The sequence below is a fragment of the Panthera onca genome, chromosome A1 (genome assembly GCF_046562875.1).
Source record: "Panthera onca isolate mPanOnc1 chromosome A1, mPanOnc1 haplotype 2, whole genome shotgun sequence".
NCBI classification, from domain to species: domain Eukaryota; kingdom Metazoa; phylum Chordata; class Mammalia; order Carnivora; family Felidae; genus Panthera; species Panthera onca.
In genome coordinates this window covers 188280437-188302161 of record NC_138339.1, presented here as the reverse complement: position 1 = coordinate 188302161, position 21725 = coordinate 188280437, and the positions used below count along the sequence as shown (strand labels likewise).

General features: G+C 41.5%; 1 protein-coding gene and 1 long non-coding RNA gene across 5 annotated transcripts in view; one reads left to right on the top strand and one right to left on the bottom strand.

Moving 5' to 3' along the window:
- Positions 1-15509, bottom strand: part of LOC144615744 (uncharacterized) — a 50269-nt gene extending 34760 nt beyond the window's left edge. For 3 of the 4 annotated variants that reach the window (XM_078443419.2, XM_078443425.2, XM_078443424.2), the window contains exons 1-3: positions 15118-15504; positions 8140-8225; positions 2785-3036 (exon numbers count right to left, since the gene is read on the bottom strand). The gene's annotated coding sequence lies outside the window, so the exon portion shown is untranslated. Of the gene's footprint in view, positions 1-2784; positions 3037-8139; positions 8226-15117 lie in introns of all 4 variants that reach the window. The other variant, XR_013554319.2, reaches the window with a different exon arrangement.
- LOC132681955 (uncharacterized) lies at positions 6894-9271 on the top strand. The gene is made up of 2 exons (XR_009611352.2): positions 6894-7008; positions 9085-9271. It is a non-coding gene; the product is annotated as an uncharacterized LOC132681955 (long non-coding RNA).
- Positions 15510-21725: the final 6216 nt, after the last annotated feature.

Here is a 21725-nt window from a genome sequence, read left to right as displayed (position 1 = left end):
ACAAGTTTAAAAACGCCCATGGCTTGACAAGAAAAAGACATACAGCTAAATTATTTTCAATGAAAAAACATTTGAACAAACTTCCCAAAACTTCACAGATGGTAACTAAAGACATGAAACAATATCATGTTGTTCATCATGTTCATGTTGAAACTCAATATCATTAAGTCATTAGAGAAATACAAATTAAACTGAGTTAGATATCACTACAAACCAAGCAGAGTGGCAAAAGTGTTTAAACCAACAGTGCCAAGTGTTGGTGAGGATACGGAACAACTGGAATTCTCATCTGTTGTTCCTGGAATGTAAAATGTTCCAACCGCTTTGGAAAATAGTTTGGCAGTCTTATGATGCATTTTCCATTTGGTCTACCAATCCTATTTCTAGGTATTTGCCCACGAGAAATGGAAAGGCATGTCCACACCAAGACCTGTGAGGTTAATTTTTATAGTAGCCTTATTCATCATTGTTAATAACTGGAAACAACCCAAATGTCCACAAATTAATGAGTGCACATATGAATTGTAACACAAGCATACGATGGAATATTACTCAGAAAATGAAAAAGAACAGACTAATGCTACCTGCAACAGCGTGGATGAATCTTAAAAACAATATGCTAAGTGAAAGGAGTCAGGCACGAGAAAACTCCATGACTCGATTTGTATGATATTCTAAAAAAGGCAAAATTATAAGGACAGACCAGATCTGGTGGGTGCTGCGGGCTGGGAGTGAGAAAGGAGAATGATTACCCAGGCACATGGAAGAGGCTTTGGGGGTGATGGAAAGATTCTGTTTCTAAATTGTGATGGAGGTTACCTATTTACTTTTTCCAAAACTTAGGAGGTAAGATATTTTAAAAGGGTAATTTTTACTTTATGAAAATTATACCTTCAACAGACCTTTCCCTAAAAGGAGATGTGTGTGAGTGGGTTTACACACCCATAGGTAAAGTGATGGCCAAGCAGCCTGCCCGCCGATAATGAGGACTGATCAGAGGGATTAGGTCATGCACCACGATTCCATTTAATTTCACTAGTTGACTCTATGCTCATAGGGCGTTTTATAAAGAACCGCCATCACCCCCAAACGCCATGAACCAGCACTGCCCCAACTCCCCCCAGTCAAATAAACCAAGCTTTTCACATTTTATTTGGTTTGGGTTTTGCGCTCTTTCCCTTTAAGTGTTAAATTGTCAAGTTGGTGGCCCGACCACCCCCATCTATCCTAAGATGTTTCGTTTGCCCCTTTTATAGGATCTTAAACTTAACCCGAGTCATTTTCTAAAGAGCGATAATGGAAGTGTTACGGGCAGATTGCGATGCACAAGTGCAGAGTAAAGCTTTTACTTAAATGGAACCTACCCACAAAAGGAAGAACCCCAACGTCACCGCAGCAGGGCCATGGCGGTGACGGCGGTGAAAACACTATTATCAGGAGGATTCATTTCCACCTTACTTTAGACCTTTTGCTGTAATTCCTCATATAAAAATCTCTTTCTTTCCTTGACCATTAATACTGATAATTATATCTGTATTTCTTAAGAATATTATGAGTTGCCATTTCTGCATAGTAGCAGATTGAATTTATTCACCTTACGGATATATTATTATCACAGATAATAACTGCAGCATGATAATTATCATTAATTATTCATTTGGATTAAAAGGCAAATAGGCTTGTATTCAAGGGTCTTCCAGAGCACCGTTCATTGTTCCTGAGCCCTGTGTGCCAGTGTGACTAATTCATACTCTTTTCTGAGCCACTGTTGACATCTGACGGGTCCCATATGTATTTATTTGAAAATATAATAAAAGGAATAAGTACACCGTTTCGGGATGGAGTCACTAAAATAGACATATGGTTTCTTCTTTGCCCTTTAAGTGAGGGTGTGCAATTGTCTGTTAAAACCAGGCCGCCGTGAGCATTGCTTCGGTAGATGTGTATGTATTTCCTTTCTTTGCATCCTTGCCTCGGACTATTTAAGCTCATATAAGCCTGTATATTTACATAATAGCTTTTTGCAAAAATAATAATGTGGTGAGTCATATAGTTTATCCTTCATTGAACAAAATGTTTTTAGCAGGGTTGTTTGTGCTTGTGTTTGAAGCTGACTTCAGTTTAATATGCAAAAAGAGCCTCTGCAAAGTTTGGAAAATCCGTAGAGAAATCAGAAAGAGAGAGGAGACAGAGAAAGAGGGGATGATACGTCTTACAAATGTGACTGCTTTTTGGTGGTTTGTTAGTAACATACCCCAAAATTGAGACATGTATATATTCGCAGAGTCTCTTTTATTTCTTCTCTTGGTCTTAGTCCTGATTTTTTTTTTGTAACCTGCCATTCATATTTATACGTTTAAAGTAGATATCAAATGATGGTTTGAAGACTATGCCAGGAGAGCTAATATTAACATAGTCTTGAGTGTCCTTGACGTAGTTGGAACTACCTTTTGAAATGACAGTGGAGTTTTTTTCTTTGTCTCCATTGGTGATGCAAGAAAGGAGCTGATATACTGCACTGGATGTTGCTTTTGAAAGAGACTTGTGCTTGTATTTGTCAAGATACTTTCACGCCGCCCTTCATTTTCTCCTCGTGACATTCCTCTGGGATACTGTAGGGCACTAGCATTATTCCCATCTATAGATCGGGAAATTGGGGGACCAGAAGAGTAAGTGGTGTTCAATTAGGGGTACACGGTGGTGGGACTAAATCAGGAACCCACGTCTCCAGACTCATCACCCCTCTTTCTGTGCCCCTCGGAGCACTGCTGTGAATCCTCTTACCCGGAAGATGAAGAAACAGGGAAGAACTTTGAAAACTCTGCCAGATGGAACTGCTGCAGATTTCAGAGCAGGAAGGGACCCCAGGAGCGGCGGCTGTGAGGCTTTGCAGTTCCTATCAGTGCTGACAGTGGGGCCCCTCCTATTTTTCAGCCGGTCCATTTAGGTGCAGTCACTCACATCTGACAAAGGGGCGATGGTCAGAGACAGCTCTGTGAGAAATAGACGCACGCTGTTGTAACGCAGGCTGTATTCCTGAATAGAAATCTCATTTTTAATCTATCATACTTAGAATAATAATAATAAGTACTCAAAACACCATATGCCAATAAATGCATTAAGTGAATTTCAGGCACTTTGCAAAGAAAATGGGTGCCCAGGCAGCTTTCCATCACTAAAGAGTTGTTTAGGAAGAAGTCCCAATCTATGAGACATTTCTCTCTTTGACAATTAACAAAGTAGAAGAGGGGCACCTGGGTGGCTCAGGCAGTTAAGCCTCTGACTCAAGTTCAGCTCAGGTCATGATCTGACTACTCGTGAGTTCGAGACCCACGTCAGGGTCTGTGCTGACAGAGCAGAGACTGCTTGGGATTCGTTCTCTCCTCTCTATCTCTCTGCCCCTCTCCTGCTCACGTTCTCTCTCTCTCTCTCTCTCTCTCTCTCTGTCTCTCTCTCTCTCTCTCTCAAATAAATAAACTTAAAAAACAAGAAAGAAATAGAGCTTGTAAACATTTCTTCTTGGGGATTTGGACTTTAACTTTACCATCCATCTACTCATCTTACAAGGATTTATTGACTACCTATGATATCAAGCTCTATTCTAGGTACCGGGGATATAACTCTGAATAACACAAAGCCCCTGTGTCTTAGTTCATCCAGGCCCCTGTAACAGTGTATCACAGACCAGTGGCTTATAAATAATGGAAATTTATTGTTCACGGTTCTGGAAGCTGGGCAAGTCCAAGATCAAGGTGCTGGCAGATTTGGTGTCTGGTGAGAACCCACCTCCTGGTTCATCAACAGCCATCTTCTTACCATGTCCTTACATGATAGAGGAGACGAGGGGGCCTTCTGGGGTCCCCTTTTATAAAGGCACTAATCCCATTCTTGGCAGTGTCACTGTCGTGACCAAATCACCTCCCAAAGCCCCGCCCCAAATGCCATCTTACTGGGGGTTTGATTTCAACATATGAATTTGGAAGGAACATAAGCATTCAGTCTATAATACCCTGCCCTTGGACAGGATGCATTTGAGTGGGGCAGAAAGACGATGCACAAATATTGCATATTTCATAGTAGTGACAAGTGATATGCAGAAGAAGAATGTAGAGAAAGGCAGTAAAATGGACAGGTGTTGATTGGGGGCAACACAAGATGGGGCAGAGAGAAGGCAAAACCAAGGGAGGTGAAATGAGAGATGAGCAAAGATGTTGTTGCGTGTAGACTCTGGGGTCATCCCAGGGGGAAGGCCCCAAATGCAAAGGGATTCACGTGAGTGCGGGTGTTCAAAAGAAGAATCAGAACCCACAAAGCATCATGCGCCAGATAAAAATGTTCTTGCCGGTGATATTTAATTTGTTGTCAGCCTCTTTAATTTCCCTCTGAACATTTTTCTCTCTTCCTCTGAATAGGATTCTCTTCTGGCTGAGTCTCTTTGATCTGATTGTTTATGTATTTCTTTTTGGCCATGTTATGTTGACATTTCTGTCAACTCCCTGAAATCCGGTTCTAAAAATGGAATATTCTTCTAATAGTCATGATCACTTGAATATAAAATAACCTGGCACATGAGAAAACAGAGCCATGAATTACAACTGCTTTACAATTGAATTATGTTAAGTTTTGATGGATTGGAGGAAGAGGCCAAATTACATGAATTGTCGCTCCTGATGCTTTCCCTTTTTCTGAAAGGAATGCTGACTTTAAATCCATCAGGCTTATTTAAAAAAGACTAGCTAAGAGCTAGCGTTTCCTGAAAGCTCACATTACATAAGAGGCTCCACTGAGCACTCGGCATGTTATTTCTAACCTGCACATAATCCGATGCAGTACACATCATTACCCCCATTTTCAGGTGAGAAAGCTGAGGTTCAAGTAGAATCACTAAGGCAAAGTTGTCTAGCCAAGTTTCCATTGTTCCAAAGTTGTGCACTTAACCATCATCTCTTCATTACAGTGGGGAAATAACAAGCCTTCTTCAGCACGGGGATGACATAGATTTCTGTTTCAAACAGAGAATTCCGGCAACAATGGAAAGGATGGATTGGGGAGGGATGACTGTGGGGTTAAGACAAGTGGGAGATAATTTCAGTTCAAGAGACAGACCTTAAACGAGCAGCATTGTCAATAGTGGTTCCGGTAACAATCAGCCAGCCTCTAGAGGACACGTATGATCTCTGCTACCCAAAATCAGGTGAATCTGGGTAAAAATGCCTATTCAAATGAGCTACGGAGTAATAACTTGACCATGTTTTATATAATCTTCCTGTAGCAGAAGAACACTGCCCTCTATTGCTTTTTGTCTCTTGGCTCTCAGTGGTCCAACCTGTACCAGGAAAAGAGGTGCCATCAGTCAGTGGGCAAATTGGTTGAAGAGTTTGAAATGTGCCCCTGGATGATCAGTAAAAGGTCCCCATCTAAACGGTCAGCTCACCACAGGTGCTCAGGAGTCTCACCCAGTTCTAGAACTCATACAGGCTTTAGCTCTCTGCCCCGACAAAAGTGATAAAGAGGCTCTGATATGTTTGTACAATTGCACAATTTTCAAACTTTACTGAAAATGTTAGTAACTGTAATTCAGTTCCCTAATCTAAATCGCCATACAGAATGTGTTGAATATACTTATTTTGCCTTGCTCTGGAAAAGATGGAATAATTATGAATATAAATGGTTGCTGCTTCTTTCATGTAAAAAAAAAGACATTATATACATATAAGTCAAATAGAGTATAAGAGAGAAATAGATGCAGTGTAATAATGATGAGAAACCATAATATCTGCTTGGAGGTAGATGCGAAATTGCCACTCATTACTTGAATGGCGAGAAAGTTAGTAGGCAATTAGCAACAGCAAATGCCAAGTGGAAGGATAATTTGTAAGACAACAATAAACACAGTCTATACCAATGAGTCAGAAAGAGGGAGGAAGCAGAAGAGCCAATAAAACAAGCAGAGCAGGCACAGGAAAGACTGCATTTGCACCGTGAGAAAATAAAACAAATCTTCTCCACTCCTCATCATGACTTCCAGCATTTTCAGTTTGCGGCTTGTTCGGGACTAGCAGTGGCAAGAGCCAAGCTTAGAAAATTATAGTAATAATAAGCCACACTGTGTGAAAAAGCGTGCTTTCCACCAACTAAACATCACCAGGACCTATTCACAGGGCAAGGCAAGCCCTTTTAGAGAAAGGGAAGCTATGAAAATAGAAAGCAATGATTCAGCCCTTGAAAATCAAGGAACAAATAATTATATAATCAGTGAAGAAGGACCTGAGGGGTGTAAATCAGTTGGCTCGGCTACATCCACACACACAGGAAGTAATTACAGTGAAGAATTTTCAAAATTAAGAAACGCAGCGATTGGAAGGATGATCTCTGCACATCTAACATGTCCACTGATTCCCGGCGCTCACCTGACCTAACACGTTCTGGACCTATCAAAACGTGTCTTAGTCTCAATGATCTTCATAATCTTCCCCCATAATCTATGCCTTATGCAGAGAAGCTTTTCATACATGTGTAGATAGGACTATGTGTGTGGATCATATGTACAGTGAATGAAGTCTGCAGGTAGTAATACATATAAACATTTCTTAAGCAATGTAAGTTGTCTAAGAAATGCTTAAGTGCGTACTTTGCTACTCACTTTGTATGTGCTATCTCATTTAATCCTTACAGTCCTATAAGCTGGGTGCTATTATTTCATACCTTATATATGAGGACACACCCTAAAATTTTAATTTCTTGCTCAAGGTGAAGCTGGATCTTAAAGTCAGATCTGTCAGATGACTAAATGTGAATGCATAACAATAGAGAAGGACAATATACATTATAGTTGAGAAGAGCATTCTAGAACCCGGTGTCAGACAGACTGAACTAGACCCCTGGCTCTGTTCATGCCCTGCTTCTATTTAAAATCATTCAGCAGCTTAATTCACTTAATCCTCACAGCTGCCCTGTAAGGGAAGAATGATGATGGTGATGACACAGATGAGGACGGTGATGATTAAGGTGACAATGACAAGGATGTGACAGAGACAGGGGGTGGTGGTGATGATGACGGTGATGATAATGATGATGGTAGGGAGGATGGTGATGATAATGATAATGTCCATTTTCCAGAACAGGCAAACTGAGAGGTTAACTAACCTGTTCAGAGGCAGCTGGCTAAATAAGAAGCTAAGTTAATGTTGACCAGAAAGCCTGTGATTTTACACATACTACTAAAATCCTGGAGCATTCCCCATCTAAGGGCCATCAGTCACGTCTCAGCTGTACTGGCTTCCTAATGCCGCATAACAAATTTAGCTGCCTCAACACACGTGCATCATCTCACACTTTCCATGAGTCAGGAGTTTGAGTGCAGCCCAGCGCTTAGGGTCCACAGCTCAGGATGTCACCTGGCTGCGGTCTGGGTGTCAGCTGAGCCACTTTCCTTTCCGGAGCACAAGGTCCTCTTCCAAGCTCATGTGGTTGTTGGCAGAATTTAATTCCTTGTGGTTGTAGGACTGAGGTTCCTGCTTTCTTGCTGGCTATCAGCCAGGCACCTCTCTCAGCTTCCCGAGACCCCCACAATTCTTCACCATTTGGCCCACTCCCAGACCCTCTAGAAACATGGCAGCTACTGATTCAAAGCCAAGAGGCAAATCTTCCTGACTTCTGGTCTTTTTTAAAGAGCTTGGCTGATAAGGTCAGCCCACCCAAAATAATCTCCCTCTGGGTTAACATGAAGTCAGTTGATTAGGAGCCTGATTTACCTATGCAAATTCCTTCCACCTTTGTCATACAATGTAGCAAAATCATGGGAGTAACATCCTATCAACTTTGCTATATTCTATGGATGGAAGTAATTGACAGGTCTCGCCCTCAAGGAGGGGCATTACACAGAGGGCCATTACCCTCAAGGGAGGGGCATTACTTAAAGACATGGTTCACTGGGGATCTTCTTGAAGTTATGCTGACCACAGCAACTTTGACATTACTTTCTTTAGGATTATCTGCTGTTCTCTGCAGTGGAGTTACTCTCTAATTCCCATGTGCCTTCCCGTACTTTCCAGTCATAGAATTTATCCGAGAGTAATGTCATGGCTTACTCCCCACTATGTGTCAAGCCCTTTCCGCCAGAGATTTTCTCTTGCTCACCGTGGTAGTCTCAGCATGGTTCTCAATGCATGTGATGAACAGGAACAATGATTATCCAAACAGCATTTCTTCAGACATATTAGTCCCTGCCAATGAATAAGGTTCAAAGGTCATGTTATCTTCTTGGATTTTTATCCAGTTCTCCTATTCAGCCAGTATTTTCACAGACATATCTAATAACTTAAAGGTCTACATTGCACTAACAAATAACAAGCGTAACAAACACATGATAGTTTTCACATCATCACTAACAGCGGATTTCTGAGTCATTTATTTTCTCGCTGTTTTCTAGGTGAAATATGCCCATGTTTGCAATATGAACAATACTTTCCAGTTTCACAATGCCTTATTAAAAAAGAAATCTTCAAAGTAAATCCTTCCGTGTTATATAAATGGATTAAAAACATAGATTTGCCTCATTAAAGGCCGGAAAAGTAGTCCTTGAATTCAGGGTTAAAATGAAAAAAGTGCAAGCCATGGAAAGATGATATTACCACAATGCTATAAAATACCTACAGGCAAGGAAGTCTGTGAGGAAAACACAATAGAATTTTTGGTAACAAAGTAGAGGGCAGAGTTGAGGTGATAGAAAACAGATCCGTAAGGGAAGAATGTTTTCAAGTCCCAAGCCATGATTCTACCATGTCTTGAGATAAGCAATTCAACAGTACAGGGAACCTGTGAACTGACATTTATCATTCACTTAAAAACCCACAGTGCTATGTGTTTGCATTCAGGGGTAACTTGAACCACATACTGTTGCCCTTAAAAATATATTGGAAATTGATCTTAGCTTTTTCACAAGTGGAGGCACGGAATCATTTGAATATTTTTTCAGGTTATAGCTAAAACTCCCTCAAGTTTGACTATTTTATTTTAGTCTTCAAGTGTGGAAGGAACCACCGTGTGGACACTATTAATAAGAGTCCTTTGCTCTATTTCTAGGTGAGTCTATCACTGGGATAATCACAAAAGCGCGCCAGCTCTATAATTATTTAAGACTAAAAAAGATACGTTCAGGATTTGGACGACATTCAAACTATTGCCTACAGCAACCTTTTTAAAAAGTTCTAAGGAGACTCCATAACCAGTTTATTGCTCCATTAAATAAAAGTATATCTTTTCCCTGACATGACTTCGGGATTCTCTCTTAGTGACCTAGCATCAAGATTCCCAAAGAGAAGGCTTGTAAATCATGCATGAAAATAAATGTAAGTCCAAATGCTCTGGGCTGCTCAGAGGGGGGACAGGAGCAAAGGATGGAGAAGAAGTCTGTTGGGTCCTTTAAAACGTCTGACAATAAATAAATGAAAATAAGAAATGGGCCCTATAATACCAGAGTTTATGTCTTACTTTGTGTCCTATCTTTGTTCGCAGGCAGAGCCAGAATATGCTCTGTACCCAGCCATTTGTGTTTAGTTGAGCAAGAGGGAAAGGAAGAAACTCAAGGGCCAACAAAGCTTTTGCGGGCAGAAGAGAAATTGGCCGTATAATGATATCTCAGATCTATATTTGTCAGCCTATTACAGTAAACTCTGCTCTCTACTGTCTATTAATAGTTGGCACTTCTGCAAAACTGTAGTTCAAAGATAGCCAATGTCCATAATGATGACCCGAGGGCTGCAGGAGCCCAGAGGGCTTCCTGCCCCATCCAAAGAGGTCACAGGCCTCTTGTGTCCTGAGCTCCAGCCATTCCAGACAGGTTTGCCCTCTCCGGCAACACATCCTGGGAGGGAGTTCTATGCCTTCCTTGCCATCCATTCTAGCAGCTGAGAATTCCTTCCCCTGTTAGCACAGCACTATGCCCAGAGTCAGGGGCTCCATCAAAACGTGCTGAATTAATGAATGGAAGTCAATGCTCTAGGAATTTTTATCCACTGACACTTATTTTAACTCCTCGGACTACAGTGGAAGGCACTTGCCTACCACCCGTGTCATTGGTGATTTTCTTCCGAATGCTTGAGAATTTCAGCCTTTCCTGCCTACAATGTACTAGCATGTTGCTGTACTCTGTCTAAAGGCCCGTCATAAGTTACCTCGTACATCCCGTCCTTTATACTCTCAGTGTCTACAGTTGTACCTGGCACGTGACAGGTGCTCAGTAAACAGATACTGGACAAATGGATCAAGAAGTGAATGAATGAATTGCCTCTACCACAATGTCTTTCCTGGATTGCTGCGAGAGATCCTTCAACAGACCCACTACTTACATACTTTACTCTAAATTGCATTAGTCATTATTTCCCAGACATACCTAGATTTTTCCCTATTTTTCCTCCTTCTTCAGGGTCCTCAAGTTTGACTCTATTCTTTTCATTCTCCAAGGCCTAGTTCAAACCTCCCTTCCTCCAGGAAGCCTTCACTGATAACCTTGGCTATAGTCTCCCCTACTCCAAACTCTGCTACTGCTGAGGCTGATCCTTTACTCCATTAATTCTCCTTACAAAGAAACCTGAAAATTAAATGTAATGAGTAAAATTTTATTTTAGGTATTCTAGTGTTTTATGTTTCAGATGAAAACAAATTTACATTTAATTACAGAAATTTGGGATGTTTGGGATAATGCTGCTTATTTTCTAATAAAAGCAGAAGAATGAGAAAATGAGTATATTAACTTTACCCCAAAGTCTGACATTCACTCTCAGCGTTACATAATCAATTTAATTTTATTTCTTCAAAGTATGAAAACAATTACTGATGTAAAAATTTTGGGGTGCCTGGGTGGCTCAGTCGGTTAAGCGTCCAACTTCGGCTCAGGTCATGATCTCACGGTCTGTGAGTTGGAGCCCCGCGTCAGGCTCTGGGCTGATGGCTCAGAGCCTGGTGCCTGTTTCAGATTCTGTGTCTCCCTCTCTCTCTGACCCTCCCCCATTCATGTTCTGTCTCTCTCAGCCTCAAAAATAAATAAACATTAAAAAAAAAATTAAAAAAAAATTTTAAGGCACTTTGTTAATCTGCTGAATTTTAATTTTTAAAATAGACAGCTTTCCCAAAAGCCTAATAGGCAAAAGTCTCACCTTTGGATTTTTGAACAAATATCACGGCATTTCATGTATTTAAACGTGTACAATTGATTCGATCAGTGAATGTTTCTTACAAGGTTTGTAAATGGCATGTGCAACAAAAGTTGTTTTTTTTTTTCCCCCAAGATAACCCAGTTAGGCTTGACAGCTTGTTTACAATAGTACCCTGAAGACACATTCTACGGTGCTCAACTATATAAATATACATTTGAGATATACACTCTGGCTCGTAACATTTGTTAAACATCTGAAACATGAAGTCAATCCGGTTAGTGTGTTCTTTGTACCTCTTTAAATAGTATGAAGGAAATGGATCTCTAGACCTCACAAGTGCATCTATATACTCCTACTTCAATTGACATATACCACTGTGAAAATCAGAAAATAATTCAAGGACCTCAATAAAGAGAAAAAAATGGGGGATCCAAAGACACATTCTGGAAATACATGGCAAGCAGAGATAGAACACCAGTTATGAGAAATATGAGGGAGGGGCAGGGGTGCCTGGGTGGCTCAGTCGGTTGGGTGCCTGACTTTGGCTCAGGTCATGATCTCACGTCGTGGGCTTGAGCCCTGCATCGAGTTCTGTGCTGACAGCTTGGAGCCCAGAGCCTGCTTCAGATTCTATGTCTCCCTCTCTCTCTGCACCCCTCCCCACTCGTGCTCTGCCTTTCTCTGTCTCCCAAAAGTGAATAAACATTAAAAATTTTCAAAAAATATATGAGGGAGGGGCATAGGGCAAAGGTCCTCTGTTAAATCATACTCCTAGACCATTAAAGCCAAATTTTCCACCATTAAGAATTCATTCCTTTGGATCAAAACATCCCATAGGAATGCTCTGTTAAAATGTGAACATTACACAGACTATTAATACATATTGGCTATTAGTATCATAGGCTCACCACACCAGTCAAGAATATCTCTGTAAGACCAAGAATGGGTTTCACTGAAGACTTGTAACAAGAGTGAAAAAAAATAGAACGTTCATGGCTCTGCTCCCATCGCTTTCTTAAGAACCCCAGCTCTCCCAAGATTCCTTCAGAGCAGACCTGGGAATTCTGAAAAGGGGCTTTCAACCACATTCCAGGAATCCCTCTTCCTGGTTATCATTTTGGTCATCTTGTAGCTGTAGACAACCAAAGAAACAAGTGTGCTGTGAAGGCACCAAGGCTCTGTGATGAAGGTCTCAGCCATCCAAAGATGATGGCTTTGCTGCCCGTCCTTTGAGGCTGTGGCTGCTGATGCCTGATGCTGAAGGAATTCACATCTTTCCTAGAAAGTCATCTTTCCTCTCAGCCGAAGCTCTAGCCAACCATTTCTTCTTCTATCTTGAATCTTAATATATCAGCATTTTACAATTTTGTTCACTATTTTATTATAACTCCTGTGTCCCCGTGCTCTCGGTTGAACTATTTGATTTTCATGGATGACTCAATGGTCAAAATACAGAAACTTCAATAAGCTTGCATATAATTCTATTGGGTGTGGGGAATTAAACTTATTTAAATTCCCCAAGCATTAACTCACTATCTCGTCTCATGTTTTGGTCTTCAACCACCTTTCAGCAATTTTTATGTTCTTTTTTTCCATTTGAAAACCATTCTCCTTGATGAAGAAAATAGAAACAAACTGGATTAAAGAGTAGGTTGGCTCTTTCTTTGATATGTGTTAACATCATAACATCTTTGAACAGCAGACACATCCACATTTTTCTTAGCCATTTTTAGCGATCTTGAACATTAATAAACTTTTATCTTGTACTGATCTACAACCATTGTGACTCAGATCTTAAAGGTTTGTGCCTATCTTCTATATTTTTTTCTTAGTCATGAGTTCCTTCTGTCTTATTTGGTATATTACAAAATCTGAACTCATGAAGGAGCTAATTTTATAACTATTTTAGGTGCTTTAACCTTCAATCTCCTTTCCTTCTCACTTAAGTTAGTCCCACTTGCAGAGTCAGAATTACATATTTATTTAAACTTCCCATTCCCTTTAAAATCATATTCTCTTAAAGAGTCCATGAGGTTTCTCTAGTTTGGGGAAGCTGTTTTCATGGGAGACAAAATGGTACGAGGAAAAGGACACAAACTCTGGAGTCTGAAAATCTATGGCCATCTTCTAGCCTGGCTAGTGCAGAAGAGATGATGCATAAATATCAAATAAGTGAATGAATGAATGAATGAATGGTGATCTCAAACAAGTTAATCCCATTGAGCCTCAGTTTTCATATCTGTAAAATGGTAACACAAGTATCTATTTTAGAGGCCCATTGTCATAAGTAAATGAGCCATATTATCTCTAGGAGCATTTCTAATGACAGCATTTTTCTTTTTAGCTTTGCAGAAGTTCCAAGCTCACCCTGGGATTCAGGTATGCTCATAGGGCTGGCTGTCTTGACATCCTTGTAGAGTTGGTTGGCTCTCTTAACATTTTTAATCTTTCATTTTTATTAAATTAATATATGCACATACTTTAAAGATTCACCCAGGTCTATAAATTTTGTTAATAAGCAGCTGTTGTTAGCATCTTCCCCCTAGCACCCTCAACTTCCCCTTCTTCAGAGGTAACCACTTTTAACATTTGTAGCTGATTGTGTTGGTATTTACCTGTATATTCTAAATGACACGCTTACGTTGCTTGTACTCGATATTTCCAGCTCTGGACGTTATCTATTGACTCCCCACATGGAAGGTTAGCACGTTACACTCTTCCCTTCCTAGTCTCCACCATACATAGATGCCCACCTCTCACACCCCAGCCTCTCAATATAGTTATTTTAAATGTTTGATTACATTAACATTCAGCATGGACATTATTTTGAGTCTGCACCATTCAAGGCTAAGCCGTGGGATCAATGGTAATTACCTTTACTTTCCTGCATATTTTAAATTGTTTCTGGCAATTAAAATTGTCTTATCTATTTTCCTAGCTTTCTGTGTTCTTGTCACAGATTCATTTCAAACTTAACACGTCCCAGATGAACACTCTGGACATCCACTCCCCTCCCCAAATGATTCTTCTCCCAGTCTTCCCATCTCTGTGAATGGCCCTCACTCTAATCGCTGAAATCACCCTTACTCTTCCTTTCCCTTCACCCCTTACATTTGACCTGTATGCAGGATGCATTCAGAATAGATCTTGAATCTATCTTCCCATCTCACTGCCACCCACCAGTGCAAGCCCTTTCTTGCTTCCCTTAGCCTTTGTCATAGAGTTCTATCATTGGTATTCCCCCTTCACTTTCCTCCATCCCCGGTGCGATCATCATACAGTAAAAGGCCCTTCAAAAACTGCAAACAACACCATTCTGCATCCACTAGATGAACTTCTCAGTGGCTTCCCGTTGTATTCCAAGTGAAACCCATACAAGGCCCACTCTGCTCCAGTCACACTGGCCCTCTGTGAGCTCCGCGGAGCACGCATATCCCATTCTAGCAGCTGGGCTGTAGCTGTTCCTTGGGCTTAGATGCTCTTGTTCCTTCTCACCCTGCAGTCACTCCCCAAGGCCCTGCCCGCTCTGTACTAAAGCAGGTTCTGCCCAGAACTATCTTATCAGTCTGCTTACTTCCTTCGTAACGCCAATCACAATTAACCTATTTAAATTAAGTCCATAACTGCAATCATTTTATTTGTTTATTTAGTTGCTCACCATGTTTAGTTGCTCCATGAAAACAGGGGCCTTGTCCCTTTTGATCCTCATTGTACTCATGGCGCCATATAATGCATATTTGAATTCTTAATGACTAGATGTTAGAATATAAGGAATGGCTACGTTTTGAGTGTTTTTATTTTAGAAGGACAAATAGCAAATTTGAAGTTTGGTGCTTGTGGTTTCCACGTAGATGTGACGGCTGTGGTGGTAGAATTCACCAGAGTCAGAGCTAGGGGCAAGAGGAGGCCAGTGCATTGATGAGTGTAAGGATGTATCCTGTTCAATACCTTCGACACTAACCTGTAGGAAGAGTAGACCACATGCTCTTCAGGTCTGCGTGCGGCATAGGACCGGGTGGTGTGGCTGGAGTTCTGGAAGACAAGAACTTGCGGTGATCTCAGGTGGCCAGGGTGGCGTCAGCAGCGGAGCTGGAAAGATGCTGTTTGGCCTGAAAAGGGGAGACAGAGACCTGCTGGAGTCCAGGGAGCCATGTGACTGCAAAGGGGAAGGGGAAATGCTTCCTTACCAGTGCTTTGTGAAGTGTGGCTGCTGTTGTTAAAAAGCACTCGGACAACCTTATTCATTTACTCTTCTGCCTGCTGTGACCGAGGCCAGTTCCTGTCCATAAGAAATTCACAGCCTTACTTTTAGCTGTTGCAGCTGGGATATAGGCTCCAGACATAGGCAGGTGACAGTAACACACTACCCTGTGATCCCGTGGACCCCATGCGGCTTAGGGTGTCCTAAGCCTTCTTCTGGTGTCATATCTTGGGAAATGTGTTGTTAGGCTATAGGATTTTCAGAGGGGAGACAACTCGGATGTCAAGAATTCTAAAAGTTAGAACATATGATAAAGAACGGCAAAGGGAAACGGAGCTGTTTAACCCAGGAAGAGATATGAGTTGAAAAGAACCAAGAGGCCCTTCACACGGCATGAAAGTGCTCTGTAACAAGGACGGTGGTCCCTTTGGGACCGTTCTGAGCACTGGGACCAGTGTGCACAAGGGGCAGTGCGGGAGCGAGATGCCGCCCCAAGGAGAGGTATGTTGTGACAAAGACGTGCCACTTCTCCACGGTCGAACAACGGCTCGAGCACCCTGGCAAAGGCGTGAGCCACTGTTACCGGGGTTTGCAAGCATCCCCAGCATGCCCTTCCGCCGTTCACAGGTGTGCCATGGGTGGCTGGTGTTCCTAGGGTGGCTGCTGGCTCTGAAGGCAGTGATGCTAAGCCAGGGGAAAGCCCACAGAGGCCCAGGCAGGATAAGCCTCTATTCAAAGACAGTTAGAGAGAGCATAAGTTAAACCGCTTTTCTGTTTGTTCGAAGATTTACTTCTGTACATTTATTCTCTATGGAAACAGGGGAGCTGGCACGTGCGACGTTCCTCATAAAGCTCTCCTATTATCATTGATCAAGCTACCTGGCTGGTGGTCATAAATGAATAAACAGATATAAATCCCCAAATAAGCAGACACTCCATTCTGTTTTTATATACCACTAAATGCTTTTTTTTTTTTTTTTTTTGGCCACATCCTGTAATAGCGGAGGAAGTCTTAGATGATTTGATAATACAAACAATTAAGTCGGGAACCTTTTCCTAATGAAAGGAAATTATAGATATGTGCTTTTCTGGCAGCCTTTAGTACTTCACACTACCAGCCGCCTCTCCCCTCCACCAAACACACACACACACACACACACACACACACACACACACCCCACATGGTTTCCCTTGTAGGAGTCAGTTGAATTTGGCTCAAGTGCATTCACTGATGTCTTCATCCCAGCACTCACACTCAACTTGCCCTGATAAAAATGTTTTTATTAATAACCTAAAAATTTAATGAGAGCCCTGTCTTTAAAAAAATATCCAGTGCTCCTTTTACACTAAATTTATAATGAGCCTTTGGGAAATTTCTGAAGTTCTTACACACGTATTAATTCCCATTAATTAACTTAAAGGCTGCAATGCAAATAAAAACAGTTCCCATCTTTCGAAAGGGCAGGGCTCTGAGTGGGAGAAGGATCCCTGACTCAGGATGTTTCCCGTGCTCCCGTGAGCTGCTGACTGCTCCTTGATTCTGGCCTCCCGCTAAGACCAACACTGAGCTCCAGTAAGACTGAGTGGAAATTTCCCAAGAAGCTGGCACTCTCTCTCCTCAGTAGCAGGCCAGGAGCTGCATGAGGTGACGGAAAGACCAGACACAGGCTAAGTTCAGATCCCAACTCTGTCTTATGTGGCCTTACACAAGTTATTTACTACAGTGAGAAAGTAAAGTCGTATGCCACAACAACAGTTCACGATGGTTGTGCAGGCATTTCCCGATTCTCCTGTTAACATTAGAAATATCTAAGGGATTCCCTCAGCTCCACTTAGGAACTGGCAAAAGTGACATTATCCCCATTTGCACCAGAAGAAAAACGCAGGTGAAAAGTTAAAGGATTTCTCCCCAAACGTGAAGCTCTGAGATGCATGGAACCATATTTCACAGGAAAGAAACAAAACAACCCAGCTCTTACTTCTATGAGGCAAAGATAATATCAATGGTTCCCTAGCCCTAGGGTAATCTGAAACAGAGCTGCACCAGGGCTCTTGCTTAGCAACACGCCCCTCCCCAAACGCACAGCCACGCCAGCTTTACTCAAACACCGCATGGGGACAAATGGCGGAGTCAGAATTTGAACCTGGCATTTGAGAGCTGATGCTTGGGCCGCTAAACCCTTCCTCCAGCACAATAGCCTCCTAGAAGGAGACCGCAGGCAGACATTCTTCATCAGCGGGCTGCTGAACACTGCGGCTCTCTGATTGTCCTCTAGGAAGCTCTGCCTCACGAGGGGAAGTAATTATGCACCCAAGGAAGGCAGAGGACGTACTCTGTACGCTTTCGGCATGGGGAGGGATTACAAGCACTAGCACTGTGTTAGAACAAGTCTCTGGCAATCCACTCTTCCACGATGGGAGGGCCCCGACACAGCCCGGCAGGTTGCAGCCATGAGGCAGAGGGCTTTCGCTGCTTTGCGTCAGGGCCCAGGGAAAAGCAGACAGGAGAGAGGGAAGAGGAAGATGAGGAGACTGAATATTGGTTTTCTTAAATGGAAAGTAGCTACAAGTTAAAAAGTTGCTTCAGAAACACCAGGGAAAAGAGAAACATATACAAGCTTAATTAATAGAATTCAGATGAAAGAAGGGTAAAGCAATGAAATATTCATTATAGATCTCATATAACTATGATGGAAAACAAACTCAATCGAAAGATGCATTAGAGAAACAAAACCCTTAAAAATTAAAAAAATTTGGAGGAGGGGTGCCTGGGTGGCTTCGTCGGTTAAGCGTCCAACTCTTGATCTAGGCTCGGGGTCATGATCTCATGGTGGTGAGATAGAGCCTCGCTTCAGGCTCCACACCAGTGTGGAGCCTGCTTGGTATTCCCTCTCTCCCTCTCTCTCTCTCTCTCTGTCCCTCGTCTGCTCACGCACACATGCTCTCTCACTGTCTTTCAAAATAAACAAACATTAAAAAATAATAATAAATTTTAAATGTGGACAAAACAAGAAAAAGCCAGCAAATGGTTCAAGCGTAGGTTCAAGGTTTCCTGGGGCTTCCTGGGCATTTGAATGATTTGCAAGTGGCAGAGCACACATTTGTGAAGCAGACAGTATGGGTCGTGGCAGATGTTGTAGATGAAAACTGGACAACAGGATGTCTCTGTGTCCAATTCAATTCACATGCTCCTTGATGAACTGAAGACAGAAAATTCTGGAATACAGAAGAAAATAAAACGGAGCTGGGGAATAAAAATAATGATGACAATAGCAATTATAAAAATAGCTAACGTTTTTGTAAAATGTTCTCAGGTGCCTGAGAGCATGCCAGGCATTTTAAATGCATTATCTTGCTTATTCCCCATAACAACACAACGTAAGAAACAGGTTCCACCATCATCCCAGTTTACAGGTGAGGATAAGAAGATTCAGACAGATAAACTTGTTCAAGGTCACAAAATAATTAAGTGGCAGACGCAATGTTTGAATCCCATTATCTGCCTGACTTTAGTGTTTGAGCTAATAAAATTTATATAAAATTTCAATCATTGTGTACCCTGTGCTTCTCCTCAAAAGCTCCTGAGTACATGTATATTTAAAATCGCAGTTTCCTTTTTTTTTCTTTCCAAAAGCCATCTTCTAAAAATAATAGGTAAATTGCAAACTGTAAACTTTATCATCATGCTTATGAGGGATGTGGAGGTGGGAGCACCTAAAAGATGGGCCGGGAAACTGAGTTATGAATTTATATATTAAAAGATTGAGAAAGTTTTCCTTTGATTTGCATTTTTATCTGAGCTAATTGATGCTTTGGAAAACTTGGAGTATTTCAAAGAGCCAGCCTTTTTTAAGTCCAGGCAAATCCTCTCGTGTTTCTTTCCAGATTGCTCAGCCCTATCTCTCCAGCTCTCTCAAGACATTAATATGTAATCTCTCCACCAAGCAAAGGATCAGGTCATATAGTGAGTCACAGCACCTAGTAACACAAGTACTTATCGGATGAAAAAGATTGATCATCCTCCTCCCACCTTCCCCATAGCTGCACTTTGGGATTTGCTATTTCAACAAATCAAAGAAAAGTATTTGCAAATCATGTGGTGTTCTCTGTGTGTATTCGATTCAGAGAAGAAACACTCTCCCCTCCCATGATAATCATCAATAATCTCAAACCACAAAGAAACAGAATCCAAAGCAGATGGACGCCCACAAGGAAAGGAAAAATGCTTCAGCCCTAGCAGTTTAGACCATTCTGGCAGAGAGACTTAGTGGGAACCTAGAGTGACCACTTCAGTGTGGCCCCGGATACGTTCTAGAAACCTCTCTTCCTTTGCAGTGGAGGGGATGGCAGGAGGGTGGGGAGAGGGCAGAGTTACCCCATCCTGTCCAGGAAAGACCTGAAAGCCTTAATACTGTCATCCAACCAGGGGGTGTTCACGAGATTGAAAATAAGTCAAGAGGGGAGCCTGGGTGGCTCAGTAGGTTGAGTGTCTGACTCTTGATTTTGGCTCAGGTCATGATCTCACAGGTTCATGGGTTCGATCCCTGCATTGGGCTGTGCTGAGAACGCAAGGCCTGCTTGGGATTCTCTGTCTCCCTCTCTCTCTTCCCCTGCCCCACTCATGCTCTCTCTCTCTCTCTCTTTCTCTTTCTCTCTCCCTCAAAAATAAATATATTTTTTAAAAATATTAAAAATGATTTAAGAGTGTGAAATCCGGTTTGTATATTCAAAAATTCAAACCGCATTTTAATCATCTCATGTTATAACCTTTGTGCTAATTATTACACACACTCCTCTCCCACCCTCTCAAAGAGGTCCTAAACTGCCATCAGCCCTTCCTGGATCCCATACCTTCATCCCAGCATTGGCCACTTCTGCAGAGAATCCTGCTTATTGAGCAAAATTGTCCCAGTGCAAGCATATTAACTACGCCCAGGAATTAGCCCTTCCACAGACTATAAGAATTAAGCTCATGATTGGATAGTGACAGCTCGTTCATCAACTTCAGTAGATCAAGGAAGGCCAGTCTTCTAGTCTGTGCATTTGGCCCTGGGAGCACAGGAGATGCTTTTTCCAGGAATCCATTCCATCCTACACCCCTCAGGAGCCCCCTGCCCACTGGAAATCCCCACCTCCCATCCCAGGCAGGGCCTTCAAGCGGTAGTTTTCCATACAGAGCCACAGAGAAAAGAACTGTACAATTTAACCATCGGTCACTCCCCAGAAGACTCCACTTTTACCTGTCTACACTTTCTCCAGGAGCCAAAAAGAAATGAGCACATTAACCTGGTTTATTAAATTAAACAATGAAATACATCCAAGCCTTCTTCCTTCTCATTCAGTGTATGTTTTTCCTCAAGCGTATGAACTGGCTTATCATTTACTTCAATATCGTCAGAAGCACCCATAAACAACAACAACAACAAAAATCCTACAAAATAAAGTCGTAGCTATAATAGGGGAAATTTTTTTTCCCTGAAATTTCTGAGATTCTAAGTCTAACCTCTTTGATGTTCTACCCACCGTGTTAAGTAGTTCATCACAACCCCTTTTTTTCTTATTATATATAGTTTTAATACCCCAAGAAATAAAAGTGCTGAACTCTATCTGATATTTTACTGAACTCCTGAACTATTCTGAGCTAAGTATGACAGATGCCCTAATGCTTGAGCTAGGGAAGTTGTTCTTTTAGTTCACGCATGGAACATTTCCATTAAAAACCAGAGACCTCGCTTCTAACCTTGGCAATGCCTTCTCCATATGATTAATTATTTTTATGTGCACTGTCGTCCATTAGGGAAGTGTCAGTGTGCCTCGGGACCCAGATGCCTTTACATGGATTATTTTGCCCACTTTGTTTTCCCCTCTGTCTTCATTCAGCAAAATAAAGAATTACATTTCTTATATACTTTTATTTTAGATATTCTGTGAAGTTATTATGAATTTTACACTTTAAACTGGGATACTATTTGGTAGTAGTCTCTTGAAGGATTCTGTGTTAGTGCCACTGAACTTCAAAAATAGAAAATTAAAATAGAAAAATTCAATCAGGAAAATCTGGTACAACCATTTAGAAACAATTTAGAAAGAAAACAAGTCACATATAGTCTTTTGTCATTTGAGGATCACTATGACTTTTCTATTTATATAAATAGCATTATCTGCCTTATATATACCCACAGGCCATTAAACTATACTCTTTAGAATTTTTGCCTATTCTGTTCCAAAGCTTTTATTCTCACTTCAGAAATACATTGTTCAGTTGAATCCCAGGAGAAGACAATCGGTGATCTCTTACTGTGAAAGTAAAATTTTTCTGTATGTTTAGTAGAATATTTACAAAGAGCTGAGTATTTTAAGTAGGGTAA